The sequence below is a fragment of the Cygnus olor genome, chromosome 8 (assembly GCF_009769625.2).
Source record: "Cygnus olor isolate bCygOlo1 chromosome 8, bCygOlo1.pri.v2, whole genome shotgun sequence".
Taxonomy (NCBI): domain Eukaryota; kingdom Metazoa; phylum Chordata; class Aves; order Anseriformes; family Anatidae; genus Cygnus; species Cygnus olor.
The window spans coordinates 116239-132773 of NC_049176.1; the positions used below are offsets into that span (position 1 = coordinate 116239).

At 39.5% G+C, this 16535-nt stretch overlaps 2 long non-coding RNA genes across 2 annotated transcripts in view; both read left to right on the forward strand.

Moving 5' to 3' along the window:
• The first annotated feature begins 356 nt into the window (after positions 1 to 356).
• On the forward strand, positions 357 to 11755 carry LOC121073948. Its single transcript, XR_005822023.1, has 4 exons — positions 357 to 435; positions 3900 to 4063; positions 10700 to 10850; positions 11668 to 11755. It is a non-coding gene; the product is annotated as an uncharacterized LOC121073948 (long non-coding RNA).
• A 566-nt stretch (positions 11756 to 12321) lies between these two features.
• The window catches only part of LOC121074195, a 33895-nt gene continuing 29681 nt past the window's right edge, over positions 12322 to 16535 (forward strand). The window contains exons 1-2 of the long non-coding RNA XR_005822205.1: positions 12322 to 12467; positions 12645 to 12732. This is a non-coding gene — a long non-coding RNA (uncharacterized LOC121074195). The remainder of the gene's footprint in view (positions 12468 to 12644; positions 12733 to 16535) is intronic.

The following is a 16535-nucleotide window of genomic DNA, read 5'->3' on the forward strand; positions in this document are numbered from 1 at the left end:
ACTAACTAGAGAAGAAAATCAGCGGTGTGTTTAAATGTTTAATTGTAATGCTCCTTCCTAAGTAAATCTCCATTTAATGTTTAAAGGACTAAAAATGCTAAGTACATATCGATAAAACAACATAGTTTTAACTTCTAATTAAGTTTTAACTTAGAGTATTCACAGATGTCAAAGCAACTACTCTAATTAGTGTCTTTTTTTGGTATTTAACAATTAGCTAACTTATTTGTAATGAAGAATAAAGAGACTGGAAAAGAAATACAACATATTCCCAGTACAAGTCTTGCTTTCCCTCTGTCATGCTTTCTTTTTTCTTTCTAAAAAAATATTTCATTTAGTTTAATCTTGCTTCCCCAGGTCATGAGGGTGCTCCTCAGTGTTACAGAGTATAATATCCTGAATGCTTAGTATTTCCACACAGCCATGTTAAATCAGGTTAGTACATAACTGGTTGTCTCTCCTGCTCTGAGTAACCTGTATTAAGAACAATGAAGTTTATATTAAAACTGAACTTTCTATTGACATGGGGCTTTATAATTCTGAAACTGTCTTTTTGTTGCTCTTTCTCCCCCTGAACTTATTTATTTTAATAATATTTTGGAAGCTGCAATAGTATTGGCAGAATTCATATTAATATGTTATTTAAAAAAAGGCCAGACTTCTAGTTGCAGGCAGTTAACACAAAATCTGTTGGCATGTCTTGAACAGAATGATAGCATTTAATCATTTTTGTCATTATAGTGGTGGTATTTGCAAAGTTATTGCTGGGGAGTTGTCATGTATTTTTTATTATAAATTCTTAATTTAAGTGTTTATAACTTAACCATAAAGATATGCTCCAGGCTGAAACATGACATACAAATGCTGAATATGGGACTGACTGTCGTTTCTAGTTTTAAAACAAGCACACAACTTAAAAAAAAAAATTAAAAAGTGACCATTTAATAGGTATGAACTGGAATTCCAGCCAGAAAGTGACCTTTTCTGCAGAGGATCTTTTGTTATTTTCCTTGCTTAACAATCCTGCCTCTCCATGCACACTAAAGAACAAAGGAAAAAAGGTTTAAATTAATGTTAAGCTTTCTGAGAGATTGCCTCTAAAACAAAATGTTCTGGAACAAAACTTTGTGAAGAAAACTTTACAAAGTTGAAGGGTGGGCATTGTTGCAAAGACAGCCTTTTCTTTTCTCTAAGCATGCCTTTGCAAATCAAGGATTCTCCATAATATTAAAAAATTTAGTGTAGACCCCTAGGAGGTGGAGCTGTTTTACAGAACTGTTGGTGGGGTGGGAAAGTGGAAAAGTATTTCTTGCCTATAAATGTAGTAGACTCTGAGGAAAAATGAAAATCCCATGGATCCTATTAAATCCATCAGACTGATCTGGTACAACAGGGAAAAAAAGTTGGACACAGAAAGAAAGAAATCATGACCTTACAGCCAAGAGCCGTGTATTCATCAGAGACCCTAGCACTTTGGTTTCACAGGGCAAAGTGGCTTCTTAACGAAACAACACATCTCTGCGGAGCCTTTTAACACACCAGTCAGTAAGGAGCAGAGTACTGATGTATCTTCCAGGTAACTTGTGCTAACCAATCTTTACCAGTTAGCTTTGGAGAAAACACCATTATGTGCACAACACTCCACAAGCACCACCAGTGTTACACTGATCTGTGCTGTGGGTGCCCACTGTGCAGCCGTGCAATGCAGAATGCTATATGTCTGATTGCAATGGTTTGTTCATTTATTCTCCATTTGTGAGCCAGGCGACAGGGGAACGGAAGTTGGCTATGTGCATGACTTTAGAAGGTGCAGGTGAATTGCAAAGAATGACTTTTTACAATTTGTTTCACCAAGCTGCAGAACAAGTTGGAAACCAAACTGAAAGTATCTGTTGCTGAGGGGCAGTGGCATTGAGGCAGTGTGGACTGAAGTCTGATAACTTTCCCTGTTCCTACGCATATATGGGCTTGGGCACTTCTTCCATGTTGAAACCAGTTAGTAAGAAGCGTACAGGAACATGCAGGAGTCAGGAGAAGAACAAAACAAAGACCACTACCCTCATTTGCTCATCCCCCATGGACCAAACAGTGCTCTGCTCCTCTGAACATACACACAGCTGTCTCTGAGGACTGTGGAACTGCCCCTTGTGGGAATGAGCAGGGTGCCCACAGTGCTCCCCATGCTTCATCAGCTGTCAGCCAGAGCCGCTTGCCTGGGGGCTGCACTGTACTTCTGTCACCTGCAGAAGTGGCATCAAGAGCTGGTCTCACCCACCAGGATCCTTTCCACTCTGCAGGATGTTGCTGAGGCTCATCAGCAATGATTTCAGGCTGGATTTCCAGCTGCATGAATGTGATGGTGGCACACAGTAACAGCACTGCTGTACTCTTGCCTGGAATTTCGCACAGACAAATAAATTGCCAAGGCTTCTAGAAGGTGAGAAGTTTAATGCATGTGCTCTGCCATGGTGTGATAGACTGAATCTAATCCTCTTGGGAAGTATTTCACCTCCGTGCTCTGGAAACCCTAAACAAGATTATAAATTCCTTGACTTTCACTCAGGGAAAGCTTCTGTGTCAAAGACATCCCTAGGGAAACAGAGGTAGGGGTACTTTCTTCACGTTTCTCCTGAAAATGCTCTGTTGCTGAGGCTTTCCACTTCCAATTCTAGAGCTGCTCCTCTTCTCTTTCCTCCAAGTACCTTTGACGGTCTATCTTTTGTCCAGGTAGCCAAATGCAGTGAAAGGTATCATATTTTTCTTCTGAGCTGAACTCTCATTGTAATTCCAGGGTCCAACATTTTAATTCTTGATTACATGTTTTTATTCAGGTAATGAAAAAAAAAAGAGGTGGGTATCTGTTGTGAAGCAATAAAGGATCTGAGACCCAGCGTACCTCAGATTTAAATATATTCTTAAACAACAAAAGGCCAAAAAAATCAAGAAGGAAAAATGTAAGAAAAGACACATCCTAATCAAACATAAGGTTCATACTATGATTTTTCCAACATTATGCCTTGCTCTTTTTTCATGGGAGGTTTGTTACAGCTAGCATGCAGAGTGACAGTCCTGTTGCAAAGCAATTCAGCGCTGGAGAGTTTGCAGGCAGAATTCAATAGCACAAAGGTTTTCAGAAACTATTTTTCTTTCCTTTTTCTTTTTTTTTTTTTTTTTAAAGCAATGATTCCAAGCCATTCATAAAGCACTAAAAATCAAAGAGCAATATTCACGAGCCTCCTAGTACAGTATGTTAAACCCTGATAACTGTCAGGAAGAGGCTGTCTGAAAGGGAAGAGTCAGGTAGCAGCACTGAAAACAAAAAAACATGTTGGGAGAAAAAGTACTGAAGAATAAAAGAGAAAAAATGTGCTAAGCAAAGGGGGCCAAACTGTACTCCTGCATTATATTTGTCATGCTGCCATTTTGTTAACAAGAGAAATAGTTTACACTGATGTAAAATTTCTGGAGTTCTGTCTGTTTACACAGAACCCTGGAGTGACCATGTATGCTAGTGGAAGATATTGCTCCTGTAAATTGCTCTACTGGATCCAGAAATATGTTAGTTAAAATTTAACTAATGTTTTCTGCGAACAAATTTCAGCCTAGGGCTTGCCTATGAACAGTTTGCTGTGAAGGTTTGATATTCAAACTATGAGTTGTTTTGAGTAGATGCATAGGAAGTTCAGAATATGTCTCTGTTCTCTGTCTGGAATATTGTAAGTCTTGGCATCAGATTTTGATACACACTCAGCTGCAAAATCAAAACTCCTGTTCAGTGAGTGCTCTTTTATTCTTTTAACAGTAACATCTGGTGAGAAGCTGTAATAGTACAGATCTAGACTATTCCTCAATAGGAAGCATGTGAAAATCTGATTTTTTTTTCCTTTTCTCTTTTTAAGTGAATACTTGGAAGTTATCTTCTGTAGAACACTCCTGACTCCAGCCCTGGCATTGTTGAGGCTATAGATGACTGGTAACATGCTAAAGAGTTTCCTCATAGACCTCCCAGAAGAGAGCATCTCTGATCTGCTTGGTGGGCTTTACATGTTGTCTCCATGTAGAGGTAAGCTTCCCTGTGCCTTTATTTTTCTCTCCTCAGTCTACTGTGGAGCTATTTCCAGTCATTTTCTCTACTGCAAGGAAATATTACAAATAAAATGCACGCATGTATGAAAGGCACAGTTATCTTGACAAGTGCAAAATCAAAAATGACCCTACCATAGTGCTTTGATAGTGAACAGAAATTTCTGTGATAAAAATAGACCCCCATCATTATAGATAATAAATTCCACTGGGATTTTTTGGACATCCCATAGTCACCAAAAATAGAAAGCAAAGAAACGTTTAGTCTCCAGATACACTTTCAGCTTTATACCTTCCTCTCTAATTTAGAGTGTTAGGATATCCTCTGCATACCAGTATCAATTGTGCAAATTGCTGTAAAGAGTTATAGCCATTCCAGAAGTCTTACTTGCCCCTTCGTAGATGATGATTAGAGAATATGCAAGAATAAGTCAGTTTTGATACCTTGCTTTCAATCCAGAACAGTCGCTTAGTATTGATTTTTTTTGATTGACTACCTGTTTTGATGCACAGCTTCTCCCTTGTCTCTCTAGTCATCACACGTCAGTGTCTAGCTGGTTAAGAGAACATAGGAGAAGTTTCTCTCCAATCCAGGATCATTTGATTTCTTAAAACAGCTAATAGGAATTATCCTCTCCTTTTCTGGGAGATAATATGTCTTTTAAAACAAGCTCTTCATCCACTAATCCATTTTCAAACCCTGTTAGGCAATGTGGGTTAAGTAGAGTATAACAGAGTTATCCTGCTGGATTGATTGTGTAGAGCTAGATCTTTCACATGTGGGGAGTCCAAGACCCCAGGGTCTAATAGTAATATTGTCTTCTCCATGAATAATTTATCGAATCTGTAAGGGCTGTGTTCTTTTATAAAATGTAGAATGGAGGGAGGGTACTGTATTTTTTTTTTTTTAAGGTTCTGCAAAACTTTCACAACCAAACCCAAACAATAACCAAAAAGATGCTGGGAATGAAACTTAAATGGTTTGTCTAAATATGGAATAAACTAGGTATAGTTTTTCCAGTTTTAGCTTTTTAGCTTTTTACTGTTCTCTCACAGCTTCACGTATGGGCGCTCTTCACATAACGATCATTTATTTAGAAGCAACCTTTTCTTTTGCAAAGTTATCCAGTGCTCGCTTAAATTTTGCTGCTATGAAGCATGTATTTGATTCCCAGTTCTGGGTTGGTGTCATACCACAAAATCAAACCTTGCCTAATCATCATCCTTATGGCCTTTACTTTTAATTGTATATGCTTATTGTTGCTCTTTAGCGTTATTTCAAAGATAGACAAATTTAGTTCATGTTAGGTACTGCAAATATTTGAAAAAAATAACATTCAAACCGTTAAAAATTCAAATTTAAAAGATTCCAATACTTCTCTATTTGTTAAAAATACAAGAAAAAGGGCAACAAAATAAGGTCATAGAATGGTTTGGGTTGAAAGAGACCTTAAAGATCATCTAGTTCCACCCCCCCTCCCATGGCCGGGGACACCTCCCACTAGATCAGCATCCACAGCTGCCCTGGGCAATCTCTTCCAGTGCCTCACCACCCTCATAGCAATGAATTTAGTACTGAAAGGATAATTACAGAATGGTTGGTTTAGGTTGGAAGGGACCTCTGGAGGTCATGTGGTTTAAGCCCCCTGATCAAGCAGGACTATATAGAGCAGGTGACTTAGGGCTACAAGGATGATCAGAGAGCTGGAGCACCTCTCCAATGAAGAGAAGCTGAGAAGCTGAAGAGTTGGGGCTCTTTAGTGTAGAGAAGATGCCAGGAAGACCGTATAGCAGCCCTCCAATACCTAAAGGTGGCCTACAAGAAGACTGGAGAGGGACTCTGTCAGGGAGTATAGTAACAAGACAAGGGGTAATGGCTTTAAACTAAAAGAGGGTAGATTTAGAATAGACATTAGGAAGAAATTCTTTACTGTGAGGGGTGGTGAGGCACTGGAACAGGTTACCCAGAGAAGCTGTGAATGCCCCGTCCCTGGAAGTGTTCAAGGCCAGGTTGGATGCATCTTTGAGCAACCTGATGCAGTGAAAGGTGTCCCTGCCCACAGCAGAAGGGTGGAACTATGTGATCTCTAAGGTCGCTTTCAACCCAAACCATTCTATGACTCCCTTTCCCTCGAAGGAGGCAGACTCTACAACCTCCCCAGGCATCCTGTTCCAGTGCTCTGTCATCTTTGCAGTAAAAAAAAAAAAAAAAAAAAAAAAAAAAAAAAAGTGTTTCCTTACATTCAAAGGGAATCTCCTGTATTTCAGTTTGTGCCCATTACCTTCTGTTCTATCACTGGGAACCATTGAAAGAGCCTGGCTCTGTCCTCTTTGCACCCTCCCTTGAGGTATTTATAGACATTGCTAAGATCCCTTCTCCTTGATAAGAAGCCTTCTCTTCTCTAGGCTGAACAGTCCCAGCTCTGTCAGCATGTCCTCACGGGGGAGATGCTGCAGTCTTTTCATTGTTTTATGGCCCTTCATTGGACTCTCTCCAGGAGCTCCATGCCTCTCCTATACTGGGGAGCCCAGAACTGGATGCAGTGCTCCAGGTGTTGCCTCACCAATGCTGAGTAGAAAGGAAGGATCACCTCCCTCAAGCTGCTGCTGATGTTTGTCCTAATGCAACCCAGGATAGCACTGGCAAATGGCATAATAAATGGATAAATGTTATGTATAAACACTAAAGGCATGTATTATCACTAGCATTTGGAAAATCAATATACACAAACTTCAAGCAAGCCTCTCTGCTCTTTGAAGAATCCAATGTTGTCCTACTCACAGTAATTCGGACTGTAACAATGTAATGCACAGTGATCAGGAAAAGCAAGGGGCATAATTCAGTTCTGAAGGGCTGAATTTTCTTGGCTCACATTGATAATCATGCCAGTAATAATGAATACTCATTTTTCTTGCGGTTCCTCTCTGTGAAGAACAGGTGCAACTGGAATGAATCAAAGAAAGTATTTGTTCAAATCCTATATTCATAGTGTTTTAAACAACACAGAAAATCTGCCTGCAAAAACTAGGTTGTTATTCTTTATGCTGTTTCACTTGTCTTTCCCTGTTTTTAGGGGGCTGAAAATTGTAAGATGAATGCAAAAATCCTGTTCTTTGTGTCCTACCATATTCCCTGTCTGCAGTCCTTTCTTTTCCTCCAAGGCACCTTTTGTTAGTGGTGTTTCTACAATTTCTGTTCTCACAGATTCATCCGGGTAGCGTGGAGAGCTGGATGACAAATTCATTTCCTGTTCAGCCTTCAGATGTCCCAAAACCTTAAAAACATGAAGAGGCTAAAAAAAAAAAAGCTATTCTATCAGGTCAAGGCTAGGGGCTCTTCCATGTCTCATGTTAGTGTGTTAATCTTCATTCAGTCTGTTAGTTCCTCCGGAATGGGTCTCCCTGCCAGTCTTTCTCAACGGGTCACTTGGCTTTATATAAATAGCTAAATCTGTATGAAAATGTGTGTGTATAGGAGCTTCAGCTTTGTTCCTATGACTCCCTAGCAACTTGGCAAGAAGGGAATTCTGAGACGGTGTTTCTCTCTTGACTTATCCAGAAATTCCCTTGTTGCCTCTGATCCTGATTAGATTATTTCTGCAAGATTCCACTATGACCAGTATATAAGTTTTAAGCAGGTGCAGACATACTCCTAAGTGTCAGATACATGACCTCTTTAATTTCCTAACTCCTGGTGGTGTATCCTAACCATGTCACAAAGAAACACTGACTTTCTCTTATATTAAATTTAGTCTCAGTTTCTGCAGTCTGAATAAGAGTACTGCTCATTGTGAGTCTGGATATGTGAAAAGAAACAAGATTTGTTCTTCAAAAATGCTTTTCTTTATATCGCTTTTTAAAATATCCACAAATACTCTTGTAACAACATGAGCAGCATTGGTCAGCATACAAAACAACCCTGCCTCTGTCTAAGACAGAAATTGTAATACCTTCCGAAGGAAAAGAGAATTCCAAGATAACAATAGTTATATTCTCAGAAGTCAACATCTTTCTCCTTCTTTAATGACCACTTACTCCATTTTAACAATTTCTTTTAAAGTTTAATTGCAGGTATTATACATCATAAATTGTACAAATATTCTATCCACAAGTAATGTTACAGCTGCAGTTTTAGCTGTAGCTTAGCTCCCTTTACACTTAGTTTTCTGTTTTTTCCTGGTAGCGTTTTCTATTCCTCTTATCCCTCCTCATTTTTATTCTCAGAAGATGCAAGTGTTTTTTACTCAGGCATTGCAATATGCTTGAAATGATAAACATGCAGCATTATTTCTAGGACTGTGTAGATGAAAAAGTGTGATTTGAGGTTCTTTTTTTTTTTTCCTTGAACAAGTAGAGGGATTACTTCCCTTCTCCTTAATTCAATAGTAACTTAAAGGCATTTTCTTAAACTTCCCAAAGCAAAAAAAATGAGGAAATAAAAATGCTTGCACAGGGATGTAAAAACACAGCTCTCATGCTAGAAAGATCGCTAATGAAATCTCAGTAAAGTTAATACAGTAGGTGGACTCAGAGAATGCTTCATAAACACACACAGCACATACTGAAATGCAGATAGATGGGTGGGTATGAAAGGCAGTGATTTGCTTCTGCCCGTAAATATATCCTAGAAATGAAGCCTAAAGGTAGGCTTTTTGGAGTTTGCTTTAATAAGCTCAGACCCACAGCTTTTGCTTCCCAAGACAGGACTTCAGCTGAATTTTAGCTGCTTTCAGGTGCATGTGCTATCCTTTCAGCCTCTTGAAGCTGACTTTTTTATAAAGTATGGCTTTCTTGGGCCAGAGAGAGAACAGGATGGAGTCTACGCTACTTAACTAAGAGAGTCTTGGCTTCTGGTCCCTGTTTTGGGGCTTGTCCATGCTTCTTATGCAACAGATTGTTTAAGAGTAGGACAGCGTGGAGAGCAAGTGAGAGAAAAAGTTAAAAAGCAGAATTCTGGACAGAAAAAAAAAAAAAAAACTCAAAAAGTGCCTGAAAGAGGTGGCCATGTCCTCGGATCTCCCTGGAGAGGATACGGTTGGAGGGTTAGACCTGGCCAGCAGCCACGCTCCCACCCAGCCACTTGGTCGCTACCCTTCGGCAGGATGCAGGCAGACATAGGAAGGGCAGCATGTGGGTGGTGGTGAAGACAAGGAGATTGTTTTGCCCACAATAATAATTGATTAGCAGACTTAACTTGGAGAAAATTAGTTTATTGCCAAATAAAATACATATTTAATTACTAATTTGGGTAGTGGAAAACAGAAGGACAGACATTAAAATGCCTTTCCTCACCCTTTTCCTGGGTTCAGCTTCACTCCACTCCAAACCTCTATGCCCACCCCGAGTGGCACAGCGAGGATGTGGGATTGTGCTCAGCCTGTTACAGCTCCTCACTGCTGCCCTTGCCTCCTCACACCTTTCCTCCGCTCCAGGATGGGCTCTCCTCGGGCTGCTGTCCTTCAGGGGTAGCCATCAGCTCCAGCATGGGGCCTTGCCCGGGCCGCAATGCGAGTATCTGTTCTGCTGTCAAGGAGCATCTCCTCTTCCTCCTCCAACCTCAGTGTTGCCTCTTTTTTTTCTTGCTCTTTCTGTTTCTCCTCTTCTTTCCACACAGTATTTTCTACTTTTTCTTAAATACACCTTCCCAGGGGCACCCTACACATAGCTGGGGGGCTCAGCCCTACCCTGTGGTGGGCCTGTTGGAGCCGGCTGGAACTGGCTGTGTCCAGCGGGGGCAGGATATATAACTTTTCAGGATACATATTTCAGGATATAGAACTTCACTTGGAGATCTTAACTGAAGCACTGTAAACACCACGTGGTTCACAATTTCTTCAGACCAGTTATACGCTAAGGAAATGTAATATAGCAATGACTGTCTCGCTTAAGATGAATATTTTCTACCCTTTCTTAAATACGTCTTCCCAAAGGCACCCTACAAGTGGCTGAGGGGCTCAGCCCTGCCCTGCAATGAGGCCATTGGAGCCTTCTGGAACTGGCTGTGTCTAGCAGGGGCAGCCCTGGCCTCTCCTCACAGAGGCCATCCCCATAGCTGCTGCTGCCCACACCTTGCTGCCAATATGTAGGCCCAGGCTGGTTATAATTTTTTTTCACTGTTTGTTTGTGAATAGCAAGCTTCGATTTCTTCAAAAGAGCCCCCAGCAAGCCATATGTGAAGTACTGATAATACTTTTTATTTTCCAAAGGAGGACCGAGTTTCCTGCTGCAAGAACTGTTTCAACAGACACAGGTAGCTCATATTAAATTTAACTGTAATCTGCTAAATATATGCTAATGCTTTGCTTTTGAGTATTCATGCCTTTTACCCATTGGTGCTAATTATCTAACATTACCATACAGCTGGAATTGTTTGAGGTATGTTACTGCTTCCTAAACTTTATTTCAGACAACTTTGCAGCTTATTCATCAGTAGGTAATTTTATAGCTTCTGGACGCAGCTCTCGCAGAGTAGTGCAGCTCCTTCAGTTTTCTCTGCAAAAATGACAAGATGCAGGCCAGCCAGTCTCCCACTGCTCGCTCTGGTGAAATGATATTCCCATCACAACTCCCGCTGTAATCACTTCTACTAATCTTGCTCTCTTTCCTTCCCACGTAGATTCTCCAGATCATTACACAGGTTAGCTCTCCCCCTGCTTGCCCACTAGTCACAGGATTCAAACAATGAGCTTCAAATTACGCTGAGAATAAATGGAGATAAACAGCAAGCCCAAGGAGACAAATAAGACGAACACCTTGAAGAAGAGCCGGTAAGCAAAATAGGATGTGACAGCCTCAGGAAGATGAGAGGGAATGATTTCCTGGAATGCAGCAGCAATTTCATGCCAGCAGCGATGTGCCGGCTGTACTTGACCTTCAGTAACCTTTATCCCCATCTCCTACCGCTGCTCCTACAGCTTCTCAGCCTGGTTCTCCTCCTTCGCTGCTGTTCTTGCAGTTTCCCTGGCCAGACGCATTATCTAACTGGTACAGATGCTGCATTTTCTGAAATCAGGCTCTTCCTGTGAAGGTGCTGCAATTTGTGTGTTTCCCCACAACTTCCTGGAGCAGAGTGCAGCCTGGGGCATCTGTGGTGGTGTGGGGAGAGAAGTTCTAGGCTTATCTTCTCATTCTGGCCAGGCCCTCTTCCCCCTGACAGCTTTGACTTGATATTGCCACATAAGAAAATTAATGTCCAATGTTAACAGAATGATCCCTCAGGGAAAACCACTTGGAACTTTTTCCTGAGACCTTCAAGAAGAATGCTATTTGTTAGGTTTGTCTGGGAATTCTCTGGCAAACTGATTTTTTTGCTGGAAGGTATCAGTTCCTCAAAATTAGAGAGTTAATAGGAACGAATAAATAACTTCTTGGAAGATGTTCCCTGGTATTTAGGCATTCTGTTTGGACGTGTTCTAAGTGAGACAGAAATTACTTGTCCAGTTTGAAATATCTATAAAATATCTATATAAATAGAATCACAAAACACATCTTTAAAAACTGAAGTGAAAATGAAATATTTTGAAACTATTGAAGTGGAGGGGTTTTTTGTTTGTTTGTTTTCCCATTTTTTCCTCTTTATTTCAGGTCAGAATGGGGAAAAAGGTTTTGAAAATATTGGCAGGATATGGCGTTGGGTAACTACCTGCACCCTGGTCTGGTTCTTCCTCATTTGAAGGGAAATAGTCAAAGTGAAGGATTTGCCATATTATATGAAGTTATTGTAAAACAAAATTTGTTAGCAGAGACCACCAGCAGCTTCAGAAGAAAGTGATTATACCCAGTCCAGTGATGTACAAAATATTTTTAGAAAGTTGATTTTGTTTTCAAGCTATGTATCAGGATATCAGTTCCTTTTGTCAATGTATAGAGACCAATGGCAAGAACATCCAATATCTGTGAGTACTTCATTACATATTTGATTCAGCATACTACATCTAATTCCGTTCCTGAAATACAACTGTAATGATGTCATTCAGTTTCAGTATGCTCTTGTATACCCTCATGCAATGTAATATCAAAATGCTTTCTGTTACTAAGAGAAGTGTGTGTGTGAATACAATTTTGTGTATGAAGCACTTCCTTCTGTCTCTTAGCCTGTTGAGAAACAAGTTTGATTGTTTTATAGAATTTTGCTTTGTTTGAAGAAATTATTGAGAGATGGAAACCTCATCTTTCAGCTAGAAAGATGAGGTTTGCCATGAAGATTGTAAGTGAATTTATTTTTCTCTCCTCAGGGAGGAAGGTCCATAGTCCACATCCAGCTCCTCCAAAAGTTGTCTCCTTCTCTCAGGAGCATCTTTCCTGTTTGCAGGCAGATTCGTTGTTTGGAGGAACATGGCTGTCATGGAAGGTTGTGGTCAGAGAAGGGGAAGGAGGTCTTACAGGTAGGTAGGGCCAATCCTGCTGTGCACTTTGAATTTCAGGATAGTGACCTTGAACTCATCTCTTCTCCATGGGGAGTCAGCATAGTAGACCACAGCAGTGGGGTGAAGTGTTTGCTGTGACCTGCCTTGCTGATCAGGTGAACTGTTATGTATAGCAACACTTCATATTTTTTTCAGGATATATAACTTCACTCCGAGATCTGAGTTGAAGTGATGTAAACACTACACCGTTCACAATTTCTTCAGACCAGTTCATTCACCAAAGGTATTTTGCGACTTTTTTTCTTAATCTCCTTTTATTTCAGTTGGTACAAGAAATTTTTGTATGGCCTGTAATGGATGAATTTTATCACAGCTGGTGGAAAATAGAATGTTTATACAGAATAAATCCTAAATTCTATTCTACTTGTCTTAGAGTAGTATAGTCCAGAGAACCTATACGCTAAGGAGATGTGTATTGCAAATATACCAATGACTCTCTCTTTTAATTTGAAATTATTTTTGAAATGTGTGCAACTGTTTTACAGACTGTTTGTCAAGCTCCAGTTCACATTCTCTATCTGTAAAATATTGTTTTAGTTCAATTGAGGCTGTGCTTCAATGATATCGTTAGCTTCATGGCTCCTGCAAAAGTCCCCCACAAACTTGCAGCCCTATGAGGCAGAGTGCTGATCTGACACAAGCTTATTCTGCTCATTCCACTTTTTGTTTCCACACTTTCACTGACTGCCAAATAGTATAAGACATTTTCACAGGGAGTGAGCAACAGCAACTAGTTATTTTGCATTCGTGCATGTTGCTGTAGAATAAGGACAGAATTAAAACTTTTAAAATTAAATATTAAAAAATAAGTATTGCAGAGAGCTCATCAACAGTAGAGAAGTTATTTGCCATATTCTTTGCCTCGAATATATGTATATTATCTTCACCTACTGTGGCATATCTTCTGCCATGCTTGTTATGTGGCTCTAGACTCCCATTAACTGAATCCCTGGTGGAAAGCCGTTTCCCTACGTTATATTGTAATGCTCTTGTTAATGATAAATTGATGAAGAGCTGCTTTTTTAGATTAGGTGAGTAGTCCTTTGATAATGGGGTTGGAATCAGGCCAGAGGTTTTATACTACTTTGCCTGGAGGGTGAGAACCAACTAAAATATTTCTTTCGTGCGTTCTGCTAGAAAATGAGACAGTCAAAGAATTTCAGCTTTTAATTTTAACAGAGCAGTTGAACACTAGTTTACATGGTGGGTATTTTTAGACTTTGTCTTTATATTGCCCCATATTTCTAATAAATTATTAAAGGAAGGTACTTCTCATGTAATTAGAGTGCCAAGCACCTTTTAAACAAGATCAACTTCTTTACATTTGAATTGACTGGTTTCGTTTTCCATGGCAAAAGATCATAAGCAAAATACTTTTCCATGTTTCAAAGTTAAGATCAATTGTTGTCCTTTTCCAGTTCCAAATGCACTAGATTAGTGCTTTTACTGTAATAAAAAACTGTTAGGATATTTATGGTTTTTATTTTTTTTACATAAAAATAGACGTTTCCTGTTATTTCTTAAGCAAGGAATGTGTAACAACTCATGCTCATATCCATGGAGATTTTTTTTAGTTATTGTCATTAATTGAAATGAAGTCAGATAAAGTTACAAAATCACACACATCCTCACAAAAACCATTAAAAAAAAAAAAAAGTTGTAGCTTATTTTAGAATTAAGAGTTTGACACCCATACAATTACCCAGAGAATTTCTTCAGGTTTTTTGATGAGAGCTGACTTAATCTCACCATAGGAGATATTCACAGATCCCTTATTTGCCTTCTGCTTTCCAAGAACTATTTGTTGTGGTCATCAAAAGGAAAATTGTGTTCTAGGTTGAAATTTCTGTCCCTCAGCTAAGTCTTCATCCTGCCTTAAGTTCATACCCTTGCTAGCCCATTGAGATTTAGTGTCAAACATTCTGTTCAGACTTTTGTTTCCAGAGGGAACTGCCTGGGATCCCAGCACCACCTTGTGAATTGCTCAGTATATTGGGGTCATTGTGCTGAGGTGCCTCCATGCAAAGACAAAAAGTGTGTCAGGCTTCAACCCTAACCAAGAGATAGTGAGTGACAGTAAAATGCAAAGGCAGCTTTGTGGAGGATAGGAAAAAAGGAGAAGGTTTTGGGGTTGTTGTACTACTTTTCCAAGGATTCAGAAAATTCTCTGTGATCACCAGTCTGGAAGGCTACTTCCTGAGGCCGTGGTACACCATGGCAAATAGGAGGTGTGTTGGTAGAGGAGGAGTCTGTGTTGCAGTTGCGCCATCTTTGTTTAGTTGGCCTCTTTTAGGAAGATTTTGGGTACAGCTTTCACCAAACGATTTAGTCAATGACATGATCTCTGTGTTGTGACTGGGAAGGTAAAAGGCAAAAGATATCTTCTGTGCTAAAAATAAATAATATATATATATAATAAAAAAATGTATTTGGAATTCATGAGTATGCTGTATCTGAATATATATAAAGGCTTTCTTTACCTGAGAGTTTGCCTTACAGGACAAACATTATCCTCAGTCTCAGTGTCCCTGCCCCTGCAGGGGAAAGTGTGCAGATATTTAAATATTATGTTTAAAGTGATCCTGGTTGTAAAGAGCTAGAGCCAAGATACCTAAAAGACAGCTTTCGTTAAGCTGATATTTGTTTCAACCTGTGAAAAGAACAGTGGCTGAGTGCTTGTTAAAGGTATATTTTCTTTTAAGTTATATGGAGAGAGACATCAACTATTTACCATAAATATATTTATACATTTGAATATATAAATGATACTGTTACTTACCTTTAGTAGGTTTCCCACTGACAGGTATGCTCAGAAAACATCTTTCACTAAACCTGAAATGTTGATATAAATATCTGAAGAAAAATACTAATCACAGAATACATTGAACAGACTTACTGATCTTGTATACCTGGAAAAAGATTTTCAAACAGATTTTGTCAGCTCAGCCTTGGCATTCCTTGTCAAACAAAAGCATGCCTAAAGACACATTTCAAAAGCAGACAATGTAGCACTTGCTAACCTGCAGAAAATCGAAAGGGATCAGGGAGGCAGAGAACAAACAGAATAGGTAAGCAATAAGAAATGGAACACAGTTCTAAAGAGCTGTTTCAGAGAGCTAAATATGTTTAAAGAAGCCTACATCAATAATTAAACATCAGTAAGTAAAATTCCAGTATACTTTTTTCCCAGTATAGTTTTAAGATTTGTAATATAGAAATGAAATTATTGATTCAGAATCAGTAAGAAAACATAGCTAGTGTTAGGGGAGGAAGAAATGAGTCGGGGGAAGAAAATGGAGTATTTTTATCACAGAGATGCTAGTCTGGAATGTTAACTTTTCATAATAGGAAGTCCATACTTCAGTATTCGTCCACTTCAGTCAGCTGAAAATTTGGGTCAGGCAGCTGTTATCTGAATTGACAGCAGCTATCTGATTAAAAGTAAAATGCTCTTTAAAAAAAAAAAAAAAGAGAGAGAGAGAAAGGGAGAAGAAAAAAGGCTGTGCTGTGTCACATTCACGCCACTCATGTTGCTTACGCTGTGTCACACTGTACAGTGATTTGATGCTACATAACACAACATGACATGAGCCACAGTTCACTGCTATCCACATTACACTCAGGTAGTTTGGCATAGCTCTAACTTTTGCTTTACTCTCATTTCCTATTCAGTGCACTCCACTTAGACTGGTTGTTTAATGCAGACAATTGCTGTACACTCAAAACTAGAGTTCCCTACCCAAATACATTTTTCATTGGATATTAAAGTGGAAACTTCAGTGGATATCTTTTGCACATCCATATGCAGCTCCTTTGCTCAACATAGGAGGGTCATTAATGACAACTTACCCCGAAAGGAAGGAGTTAAGGGGAATTTCCCACAGGAAATACAGCTGGTGTCTGTGGCAATGACTTTCCGAGTCGGAGAAGTTGGCCAGCCTGATCTAGTGGGTGGCATCCCTGCCCATGTTAGGTGGGGGAGTGGAAATAGATTATCTTAAAGGTCCCTTCCAACCTAAGTCATTC